General features: G+C 37.4%; 1 protein-coding gene across 1 annotated transcript in view; it reads right to left on the bottom strand.

The window, feature by feature from the left end:
- DDR2 (discoidin domain receptor tyrosine kinase 2) overlaps nucleotides 1–12,489 on the bottom strand; it is a 1,067,915-nt gene extending 1,055,426 nt beyond the window's left edge. The window contains exon 1 of the mRNA XM_044085379.1: nucleotides 12,311–12,489. The gene's annotated coding sequence lies outside the window, so the exon portion shown is untranslated. The remainder of the gene's footprint in view (nucleotides 1–12,310) is intronic.
- Between the last annotated feature and the right edge of the window lie 613 nt (nucleotides 12,490–13,102).

Genomic DNA, 13,102 nt, shown 5'->3' with positions numbered 1-13,102 from the left:
TGTATGCAGGCAAATTTTACTCTGCAAAACTAATTTTACCCAAGTCTCATTATATGACCTTGTTTATTACTTCTGTTTACCAGTACACCTGAAAATATTTTGCTCCCCTTTTGAATTCACGTTATTTACTTTTTTTCTCATATTTTCTGGGTCCAGGTAGACCCAGGACATACTACAGAGATTATAACTCTCAGCTTTCTTGGAAACACACTCGGATACCAGATGATGAGTTATTGCTCATGACAGGGGAGGCTGGTCTGCCCAGCACAGCTGGCTAGCATTGTGATGGCCTCCAGGAGAAGCAGATTAAAAACTGGATGAATGTGTACATTTAAGCTTTATTTTGCCTCATTCACTTACAATGCACTACTCCCTCCTTTGCATGTATGAGAACTTCTGTGTTCTGTAAGAATACCTGATGTTTTATTTCTGTTGCCTTAGTTGTTTTTAGTAGAATAAAATATCTATATTGTAATTCCATGCAAGTAGTGTTGCTGCTTTAGCACTGCTGACCAGGTGTCTCCTCTCTAACTAAAGTACGCTTTAGAAATGTTGCCATGTAACCAAAGTTTGTCTTTTTGAAGAACAGGATCTTTGCACTCTGAACTGACTGTATCCCCTGAGTATATTTTATATTATAGCATAGCATGCTTGCTGGAACTGTTATCTCATCCTGCCCTCATACAGAGATTCTATTTTTGCCTTCACTGTAAAGTACCAGATCAAAAACTTGATACGTTCTGATGAATAAATCCTGCTCCTTAAATGAATACAAGATAGTTGTTCTTTTGGAAACACAGTGACTGAACTCCCCCATGCCATATCTGTGAGATTAAATGCACTTTCCTTGATGAAGACTGCTGCTCTCCTAGCTCGTTCTGCCATGCTGTGCCCTTGGTAGAGAACATCATGCAATGCTGGGCAGACAGCACTGCAACTTCTTGTGTAAGAACTGCTCAGCCCAGGCTTTCATTGCCTGATTCTTAGGCGCTTAGCTACCTTCTCAACATAAGCAACCAAAGGATCTATTCAAAAACAGAGGGTAGTGAGTGACTGTTGATTTATAAACACAGATTTGGCTAATAACACCAGTATGCCTCCTTTAACCACAAAGAGGCAATAACAACATTAGTACACTAAATTATCAGCTACAGAATACCTATAAGGCACCTGATGATTATGAGTTATTGTGTAAAAATGCTAATCTTAGGGAAAGGGGGAGAAACTTCAGGTCTGGTATAAGGCAATGCTGCAGTGATTTCATAAGTGGCACTTCCCGTTTTTAAACTTAATGGATGGAATGTATAAACATGAGGTATGAAAACAGGTTCTAACTGTTTAAGGCCAGTGAAAGGGATAGGAGAAAAAATCTGTTGCACTTAGCTCTCTCTCTGTCCAGATTTTTGCATCATGTTTTTGGTCTTTTCTCATAAAATGTGTTTTTTTCTGGCAAATCAATAGGATGATCCAAGGACTGAAGTCATTAAATAATGCCATACATTTGAGTTTCAGACTTCATATCCTTCAGAAAATGCATGTTAGTACAGATCCTCTTAGTCTAACATCATTCTAAGTTTATTAGAGCAATATTTAAAATCTGTCCCTATTTTTTGGGCCTTTGTTTCCCCATTATCTCAGGCTTTGTCCAGAAAGAGGTTGAAAGGTATGTTGTTGTATGTTCAGTAAATATAAGGTTAAGATACTATTCACCTTGATGTAACCTCACCTGTTGATTAGTTTAAAGAACAGCTTCATTTTATTTCCTGAATCACAGAGTATAAATGTTCTGGGAAACAATTGTAAGTTTTGACTTGAGCATAGGGCTATCAGAAACGAAAAAAGTCGCACTGTAGGAAAAAATTTCTTTTTCTGAATGTAAAATTAATTGTATGTGTTTATGCAAAACTAAAGTAAAAACATCCTAAATATTAATATTAATATATATATATATATATATCAGACTTAATGGTACAAAGTTAAAAAGCTATTCCGACATTATGACTCCTACACCCCAAGGGCAAATCAATAACATTATTGCATCTGCAATGTGTGTGTGTGTGTGTGTGTGTGTGTGTGTGTGTGTGTGTGTGTGTGTGTGTGTGTGTGTGTGTGCGCGCACGTGCACATGTGTATATATATCTATATATACATATATTTATCTCAGACTTAATGGTACAATGTTAAAAAGCTGTTCTGACAAATTATACCTCCTACAGTGAACCAGGAAGTAGGACAGTCATGGGTATGGTTTGGCATAAAACATGCAAACCATACTGTACACATTAATTAAGAAACAGCAAGATTTTACTTAGTGTAAAAGAACCAAATGTCCCATCCAAAAATATGTGACTAATGTTAAAGAAATGTGCTGATATCAAAGAATATAACTGCTCAGAGTCGTATGATTGTTGTTACCAGCTACCACATTAAAGGTTTTGAATGGACCATAGAAAAAATACTAATACTTCCTGCAGAAAGGCAAAAATATGGAATGCACTTTATAGTTCCAGAAACCTGCTAACAGCCCTTCCACCCTAACAGCAGATCAATAAAAATATTACATTTGCAACAAAGTTTTTTTTCTTTCACTATATGCTAGAACCCAAGTACTGAAATGAAGGGTGTTCCCCTGAAAAGAATGAAGAATGTAAACGTTCATAAATTGCCCTATGATAGACACAAAATAAGGAATATGGGATTTAGTGAACAGTGCTAAGATGGCTACATCCATCAAAGTGGGCAACTGAGAGAAAAATAGGATGATGCAAGTGGAAGGCTGATGAAAATGTCACCATTCTGGAGATTAAAATGATTCTTTAGTTTCTGAGGAATTGTGGAAAGCACATTTTTCCTATGCCATTCCAAACTGATGACTGCAGAAACTGACTGCCTTTCTACTGATTGCTGCCAAATAAATGTTTTGGATCTGACCCAAGTCTGCCAGAGATGCTGCTAAATTTGCAGACTGAAACTTCATAAATGATTATGCAATCATATAAAGCCAGTGCACCTAACTTGTACAGAGAAGTTTCAAGCACTGAACAGGAGTATAAAGGCCTTGACATGTTAAGCAGACAAAAAAAAACAAAATAAATAACATAACTCCATATAATAAATGATAAACTGTTCTACCCGAGTTAACATAAACACAACAAATAAATAAGTAAATAAATACATTGCTACAACCTAAAACCATAGAGTTTAACCTCCTTATACACACACAGACACACACGCACGCACACACATACACACGCACAAAATTGTGCTAGCTCTTACTTTAAGATAGATAGATAGACAGACAAATAGACTGACAGTCAGACAGATAGGATAGAGAGGTATGTAGAATAAAAATGATTAAAATAGTCAAATGTCGACACCTCTATTCCCCATCACCAGTATTCTAGCAATCTTGCAAATCTGTTGACCATTTGTTTAGTCTACTAAAAAGATGTTGACTTTAAAGGCATTCGACTAAATTACTGGCATCTATCTATCTATATATCTTCACTCACACACACACATATATATATATATATATATATATATATATATATATATATATATATATACATATATATATATATATATATATATATATATATTAATTATTTAATTTTATTTTATGTTTGTTTACTGGGAAAATACGATTGGACACAGATCCTTTTTCAGAGGAGACCCGGGGAGAAAAGCTCGAAGAGTAACAAATACATAAAATAGAGAAACAAAAACAGCCAAGTGAGAAGCAAATACATACAAGATAGTGGTTTCAGACTCAATAAGTGGAGCAACAATAATTTACATAAAAATGGTTGTTTACATGTACTGGATACATCCAAGTGATTATGTACAGTTAAAGTGAAGCTACCTTTAGTGGTAGATCATGCTGGTAGAGTAAGAGTAATGATAACAGAGTGAAAAGGAGGACTAGGTTATCCAGGGGAGTTGCAGGTGCAAAGCCAGGTATTACTAAGGTGCGTTTTTAGAAGTTTTTTTAAAACTGAAGTGTCAAGGAGTTAGTTGCTAGTGAGTTAGGTAGATTATTCCAGTGTCTGGAAATGTAACTGGAAAAAAGTGATTCACCTGCTGAATTGTTAGCTTTGGTGGTATGTAGAAGTAGTTTTTGCTGGAGAGAAGAGGTCTGGAAGGAGGAATATGGCTGAATGAGATCTTTGAGTGCAGGTTTTTTTCTGATTGATAGAGTATTTTGTGGGTGAAGGAAAGTTGATTAAAGAGAAGAAGTTGAGGGAGTTCAAGCCACTTGAGCTGCTTAAGTGATGAGCAGTGATGTGACTTGTATGAGGCATTAGTGGCAAACTTGGAGATTTTATTGTAACAGGCTTCGAGTTTGGCGAGATCTGTCTTGCGGAGGTTGGTTAAGATTGGGGAGGTATACAGGAGAGTTGAGAGGAGTTGGGTTCTAGCAATGGTGGCTTTGTTTTATTTGTCAGAAATCTAGAGATCTATTGTTTTGTGAACTTTTTTAATGGATTGGCCAATGTGAATATCAAATTTCAGGTTATTGTCACACTCTTAGTAATTTGGTATGATTTGTTGGGGTGATAATAGTTTTATTTTTAGAGAGGTTACTGAAGGTTGTGGATAGGGAGGTGTATTTGGTTGGGCAGAAGAGAAGAAGTTTTGTTTTGTTGGGATTTAGGAAAAGTTGGGAGCTAGTGAACCAGGATTCAGTGGATAAGAAGGAATCTTGAGTAATGATATGGAGGTCTTTGAGGGAGGAAGCTGAGCAAATCAGGGGAGTGTCATCAGCGAACTGAACCACTGCAGCCTGGGGAGTTGTCAAATGGAGCTGGTTGGTAAAAAGGGAAAAAAGAAGAGGACCACAGATGGAGCCTTGGGGAGCCCCTAAGGTGACAGGGAGAAGGGTGAAAGATCTTGTTGTCAGCGGGCAGTCTGCTGATGTTCTGCTAGGTAACTTTGGAACCAGGTGATAGTGGGGTGACTAAGGCTAAGGAAGGAGAGGGCATAGATGAGTTTGGAGTGGTTGACCATGTCAAAGGCCTTGGACAGGTCCAGGAATATGGTTGATACAAATTGACCATTGTTTCTATGCTGGTTAACTGTGTTAGTAAATGACAGTAGGGCTGTGGTGGTGCTGTGAGAGGGGCAAAAATCATGGTGGGTATTCGATAGGAGCTTGTGTGTAAGGAGATAATCCATAAGTTGGGTGTGTACAACCCTTTCCAGAATTTTTGAGAGTGGATAGAATTATTCAGCTATAGTTTGTTAGTTCGGTGGAGTTACCTCCTTTGTGTAAGGGTAAGATGTGGGAGATATGGTTGGGACATAAGCTTCAGATAATGACCTGTTTATAAGTATGTATACAGGGTATGCGATTGCTACTGCTGCAATCTGCAGGAAGTCAGCAGGGAGATTGTTGGTAGCCAAGGTAGTGGGCTTAAGTTTATTTAGTAGTTTTTTGATGGTGTTAGTGGAGACTGGGTTTAGTGTAAACTGGTTGTTGCTTTTGAGAGGGTGTAATCTGTTGTGGTTTGGGGTAGGAGGGGTGTTGTTGGGGCCGGTCTGGGTCATTGTAAGTTGTTGAATTGATTCTGTGAAGTAAGTATTAAATTGACTGGCTAAGTTCATGGAGTTGTTGGCGGTTATTGGGGTAGGAGTCATTGTTTTTCCAGGATGCAATATATTGTTAACTGCTGCCCAGAATTTTTGAGGGTTATTTTGATGTTTATTCTGTATGTTGTAATAGCAGTCGCTTTTGTCTAATTTTACTAGTTTTTTTGCTTTATTTCAGAGTTCTAGAAAGGTTTGTTTAGTGATATGAGATTTGGGTTTACGATATTGTTCCCAGACTTTATCTCTGGTTCTGAGTAGGGATATGGATTCTTTACTTAGCCAGAGTGCATATTTTAATTTCACTCTAATGGTTCTGGGGGTGTGTGTGTGATAGTTGAGTATGTTTAGGAAGGTGGAGTTAAAGGAGAGAATAACTTCTAGAGGCAGGTGCTTGAGAGGTTCCATATTGCAGCTTTTTAGGGCAGAGATAAACCTGTTTGGATCAAAGTTTTTTTTTGGTTTCTGATTAGATGGATGGAGGGCTGGCAGTTTTGATGAATGCAGTTTCTTATTAGAAAGGTTGGGTTGTGGTCACTAAGGCAGTCAGGGAGACAGCCTGAGTGGGATGAGAGACTGGGGTTGCTAAGCAAAATCCCGTCAAAGATGGATTGATGCTTAGAAGTTTTATCAGTCCTAGTGGGAGATGTGATGAGTTGGGTGAAGCTGTAAAGGTTTACATGAGATGTAGGGTTTGGAAAGGAACAAAGGAACCAATCAGTATTAAAGTCACCCATTAGTACAGTTTCGTGTGGGAGAGATATGCAGGTCCATTGTAATATACTTTAAAGTGTGGTGAGATTGTTGCCTGCTGGAATATATCCAGCTATGATATTAAGGTGTCTTTTTTCGGGGGTTAATTGTTAATTTAGGAAATATTAATTCTGCATTATCAAATTCAGGTACGGAAAAGTCCAGAAGGTCTAGTATAAGTTGATATTTGAATAAGATAGCAGCACCCCCCCCCCCTTTGTTTTTGCTCTCTTTATGTAGGATGTTGTAATCAGGGGCAGTAATTTCGTAGCTGCTGATATCTGGTTTAAGCCATGTTTCTGTTAGTGTTACAATGTTGGTGGGAGTAAAGGGATAGTAGGGCATGTAGGTCATGGACTTTGTTTGCTATGCTTCTTACATTCCCATTAAGGATAAGAAGGGAGGATTTGTATCTATGATGGAGCATAGTAAGTGATGATGGTGAAGAGATGGCTAATGAACTGCATTTGGGGGTGGGACCAGGATTAGGGTGAATGTCTCCTGAACACCTTAAATGCCTAATTATGTGTAAAAGGAGCGTATATATATATATATATATATATATATATATATATATATATATATATATATATATATATATATATAATGTGTGTGTGTGTGTGTGTGTGTGTGTATAACATGGCAGATGTTGTCAAATAAAAAGTTCAACTGATTGTAAATATTATTAATAATACAGCTGAGTGTGTCATACTTCAGATGAGATATTAAGCTGAAGTTTCATCTGCTTGAGTTGGGGGTTGCTTAGGTAGAAGTAAAAGATCCCATGGCCCCCTATTAAAAAGAATTGGGGAAGTTCTACAACATCCCAACCAAACCTTTTTCTGTAGTATAAAGATCACCCCAGGTCTTGCTGAAAAAGAGGCCAGTAGCTTAGTGGGACTAACTCAGTCATCAAAAGATATAAATAAATAAATAAATAATGCTAGATTAGCAGATTGATCATAGAACTGCTACTGTAAATAGAAAACCTTTCTTTACATGTACAAAGTAAATAAAAGTGATTGAGAGGAGCTTTTGTTGTATTAGCAATGGAAGTGTAACTATCACTTTAATGAGAATGTTGCTTTCAGAGCAGGGAGAAACTTTGTTGCATTAACTAGAGCAGGTTTCCTTAAGGAAACACTTAAGACTATCTAAAAGGAGGACTAAGGTAAGTACAACTATAGTGTTGTTTGCCTTTCTTGGAGAGGAATTGAAAGCTGGAGCAGTGGCTTTGGAGGACAGACAACAGACTGAATGAAGACATGGAAGAAGATACCAGAAGAATGCTGGAGATGGTTCCTCTTACAGGAATCCAGAAAATAGTGCTACTGAGAGGGTTAGAGAGAGAGAGAGAGAGAGAGAGAGAGAAAGAGAGCAAGGGATAGACAGAGAGATTAGACACAGTATAGTGTAATTAAATAGTCTCTCTGTCTAAATATATATATATATATATATATATATATATATATATATATATACATACTTCAGAAGATCGAACGGCTGATATATCGAAGACTATATGGTCGAGACCATATGATCGATATTTCAGAAGATCAATCTTCTGGAATTGTAACAAAAAGAGAAGAAAACAGTTAAAGAAGACGGTAATGCAGGGGGCAAGAGCCCCTGCACTCCCCACACACCCCCCTACTTAAATATACCAACTCCGAGATCACGCTACAGCAGGGAATAGGAAAATCTCCTGTTCCATGCTGTATTGACAGTGTCTTCTTTAACTGTTGTTTTCTATTTTCATAACAATTTCAGAAGATTGATCTTCTGAAATATCAATCACATGGTCTCGACCATATGGTCTTCGATATTTCAGCCGTTTGATCTTCTGAAGTGTAACTATATATATATATATATATATATATATATATGTGTTTTGTATGCATGCATATAAGATATATATATATAAAAAATGTCTCCCAGAGGTTACCATGCCTTTGGAACAGACTCCAGGATCATGTCAAACAGAGCACCTCATTGGTCCTCTTCAAACGCAATCTGAACAACTGGATGGTTAACTGTAAATTCACCCCTGGGGTTCTAACTATGTCCCTCTTGAACAATATACACTGCGGTGGTGGTGCTGCAATAGCATTGTCGCCTCACAGTTAGAAGTTGCCCGTTCGATTCTCAGATAGAGCATCTTCTGTGTAGCGACATGCGTGAATGGGCATTCCTTCATTGAAGGTTGTGTGTTAGGCCCGGCAAGCCAGCACATACAACCTACTGCCAATCATTAGTGGGCCGGAGTTCCGCTGTGGCGACCCCTAACTGGGAAAAGCCGAAAGACACATACATATATATATATATATATATATATATATATATATATGGATTTACTACTAATAGTCAATCCATACAAACATCAATATGCTTAACATTGACACACACACATTAAAAAAAGCACGCTGGCATACTAATGCACCTGCTGTGAGGCTAGTCCAAAAAACATGGAAAACAAAAAAGATAGCATTTTTTGCATGGGGCACATCCACCTGTAACCCCCAGCCACACACACCCCCTGCTAATTATATTTACTAAGTACAAGATCACATGATCCCTAGAGGAGGGGTATATTCCCCTTCCCCAGGGATCATTTATCACATAACTGTTAACCATAGACAGGGTCGACCAAAGTTAACAGGTTGATCGTAGGCATGATCGACCTATTTGATATGAACTAGATATAACTACACACACACACACACACACACACACACACACACACACACACACACACACACACACACACACACATGTACATACACGTACATGTACACACATTTGCATTTATTTGTTCATTTATGCAAAGACCACCCCATAATCTACTTATCAAGTCCAGGTTCACAGGCAAACTGAAACCTATCCACGGTAAGCACAAGACAAAGGAGCTAATTGTAAGGTACACACACACACACACACACACACACACACACACACACACACACACACACACACACACACACACACACACACACACACATACACACACACACACACAGACTGACAGACAGACACACACAGACACACAGACACACACAGACACACACACACACACACAGGCAGACACACAGACACACACACACTTTGAAGTAAAACAAGGTCACCTGTAATATATCTTTGGAATTTGTGTGGAAACCACAGCACTCAGCAAAAACAAACAAAAAAAATAATAATAAAAAAAAAATAATAATAGCACATACAGGAAGGATGTGCAAACTCCACACAGGTAGCATCCCATTTAAGGAATGAACTGGAAACCAGTTTGCTATTACTCAGAAATGCTAACCATTGCACCTTTGTTCCATGTATGCAGAAATAAATTCAAAACTTTTGAGATATTTAATGAAACTCATTTAATGAAATCGGGCTTCCGAAGTGACACGGTTATTAGAAGTCATCCCCCATACAAAGTTATTAGGCATGTCAATTGATGACAACCTGAAATTTGACTTGCTTGTGCAACCAGTTATCAAAAAAAAAAAAAAAAGAAAATCAACACAAATTAAGGACTCCCTATGTGGCCCCCAGTACTGCTTAGCCGACAACCTTCCATCCAAAATAAACTAAACCAGTGCTGCTAATTATAACAACATCTGCCACTAACTCATCAAAGAGAACCCATCACTGCGTAGCCCTACAACAGCTCGACTGGCTTGAATTATCCAAGCAATTCACATATGCCCATCTACTCCTAGTCCACAAATTAATAGACAAACCTGAACAAACCAAATCCCTGCTAGACTTATTACATACATACACCCCTTCTAGGCCACTTTGATCTGAAAACAAAATGCTCCTCACTACCTATAAACCACATCAGCCACATCAATCAAAGGAAACTCTTTATTCCACCTATGTGGCACACTTCCGGATCTCTGTCTCCTTATCCCTTAAAAAAATATCTGTCTGACAACTGGACCTGTAACTGTACAACTCTCACAACACATGTATGACCACTGACCTACTATAACTATGCCTTTCTCACTCATTTACTACCACCTTCATATCTGACCAGGTAGCAATGGCCTAACATCAAATGAAGCTCTCACTTTAATGATACTGTATTACTAATGTATGCTCTTTACCTCTTCAGCCAACTTTCCTTTCTAATGTCCTTCCATAACAGTCTCGTCTTTCTAACAGTAAACTCTGTCTCCATGTCCTTAATTTTCCCTCCTGCTCATTACTCTTCCTCATCTCATGTTGTTACTCTGTCTATTTTAGCAGCAGAATATACCGTTTCTCACCTCCATTAGTATTAGAAATATAGTCAATATTTTGAAAGTATGTATTAATCTACTTGATGTAGATTGTATACTTCTGCACAGTGTCTTGCTACTTGCAGTTCACATTGCATTCTTGATCATGGTTCATCCTAGTTGTTTGTCTTTTCGGCTTTTCCCGGTTAGGGGTCGCCACAGCGGAACTCTGGTCCGCTAAAGATTGGCAGTAGATTTTTTTATGGTGCCGAGTTGCCAGCCCGACGCCCAGCTGTATCTCAATCTGTTTGTGTTTCATCTATTGTGGGGATTTTCTCTGCTTGTATATAACTTACTTATCAAATATTGTAAAATATTTTTGTTTGTTTGTTTTGTGGAGCCATTCTCCATAGCTCATTGGAAATATTTAATTTATTGCAGGGCTTTTCTCCCCTTGTATACAATTGCACATCAACTACTGTTTCAATGTTTTTAAATCTGTTGTGGAGCTTTTCTCCCCAGGCCTTTGCTGAAAATTGGCCATTGGCTTAGTCAGACTTTCCTGGTTACCAAAGGACAAATAAAAATAAAAATCGTCTGTGTTACTAAGCTTTTCTCCATTGTAGGAAACTGTTTAAAAGGTGTCTCTTATTTCTGATTTATTTTATGCATTTACCCTTTGAGGACTGGGTTAGACCCACTGAGCTAGTAGCCTCATCATATCTTGTTTATTTCATAACCGGCACTTGATTAGCAGTAGGACTTTTTCCTGTAAGCAAACACCCCGCAAGTAATACAACATCCAGTGAATCCAAAACAACAGCAATGAGATATCCTTGAGACAAGGTTAAAAATCCAGCTTAATATCTGCCTCACATGTGAGATGCAGCCTGTCTAGCATATAACTTCTGATGAAATACTGTCATTAAACAAACTATTAAACTGTCATTTCTGCAGTGGTCTATAGAAAATTAAATGTTTGTTCAACTTGCTTTATAATTAAACATTAATATTGTTTTGCAGAAGTTGCTTATTCACACTATCATATTACTAACAAACCATCAGTTTAGAACATAAAATGTATATAGTCATAGAGTCTGTATGAAATTGAAAACTTGTGATTATGTAATGAATATATGAAACTTAAACCTGTTACAGTGTGGTTTATGCTGTGGTCCTCTTATTGATATCAAACCAGTAAGTAGCATAAATAAAACTATTAAAGAACTGTAAAGCACTTCTACATGTGACTTATGTGTATGTATTCCTTAATACACGTGTCTATGAGCGCATACGTCTTAGCATGTGCTGTAAAAATGTTGGAATTTACTGAAGTGATAGTTTCTATTTAACTGCAGAATTGGAACAAGTAATGTTTTCTTTTTTAGGCGATGACACTTTTGTCAACCATAGTTTTTTGAAGTAACATTAGTATTTATGATCAGACTTTCATGACTAGAAATAATCTGTGCCCTCTGCTATCAATTAATCATGCCTGCCATGCAGACAGCAATAAAAAAAGACAGTAAATCTGCATCTACTATTGCATATTTTTCTACCTTCATTTTCAGTGAGAAATTCAAAACGACGTGTACTTTAAAATGAAAAGCAATATTAAAAGTGTTATAGTCTCAACATCTTTAAAGTGCTTCTCGCTAGAATACAAAGAGGTTTTGGCATAAAACAAGCAGTTGCAACAAAAACAAAATGCATAAAAGTTGTTGTTACCAAAAAAAAAATGTTTTGCTTACTTATTCAGAATAATGTCCTCCTTCTTAAAACAGTTTTAGATTAATCCATTGAGTCAGAGAACCAAAATACTTTAGAAATACTTCAATGATTTCCAAGGACTGAAAGTTCTTTCTATACCAAATGGAGCTTAGCTGATGTAAGATGCCTGCAAAAAAACTTAACATACTGAAGATTTTTGGGCAGAGGCCAAAGATCCCAGAATTCTACATTTGAACATTTGGTTTCAATTAGGGAATCTTTAAGAGCACCAATCATAGTTCTGTTTTTAGGAGGCTGCTTTTTCCCCTGACCCATGGGACAAGTACACAGGCTATAATTTACAAGCAGGAGCCATTCATATGAAAGAGGAATAGGCTCTAAACCACTATGTTATGATAGTTTCATTTAAAGGTATATGGTCTGTTTTACCTCGTGCCAAATGAAGCATCTGGCATTTTCCATGTATTTTGTGTTTGATGAATAAGCTGCAGACAGAGCTGTATTATACCTTAAAACATCAAGTTAAACATCATCTTAGTTTGTACTACTAACTCGGAAGCCTAAACACTTGTTAGGCATACAGCAGAATGAGTTTTATTATTGAAACAGAGATGAGGAGCTCCATTTCCTGACTAAAAGAAGGACAACGAACTATATTTGAAGATGTCTGGCAATCACTAGAATAATCTCTTGTAAAAAGGTAACAACAAGCAGTACCATCTGGAAAATATGGCATGAGAGATAGCAAATCACATATTATACTTCACATAATTTACATCAAATATTTGGAAACAGGCTGACGTAAAATTAAA

The sequence above is a fragment of the Protopterus annectens genome, chromosome 10.part0 (genome assembly GCF_019279795.1).
Source record: "Protopterus annectens isolate FY-2018-M chromosome 10.part0, PAN1.0, whole genome shotgun sequence".
In the NCBI taxonomy this organism is placed as follows: domain Eukaryota; kingdom Metazoa; phylum Chordata; order Ceratodontiformes; family Protopteridae; genus Protopterus; species Protopterus annectens.
The sequence above is the reverse complement of the archived record's forward strand: the minus strand, read 5'-3'. Positions and strand labels throughout refer to the sequence as shown.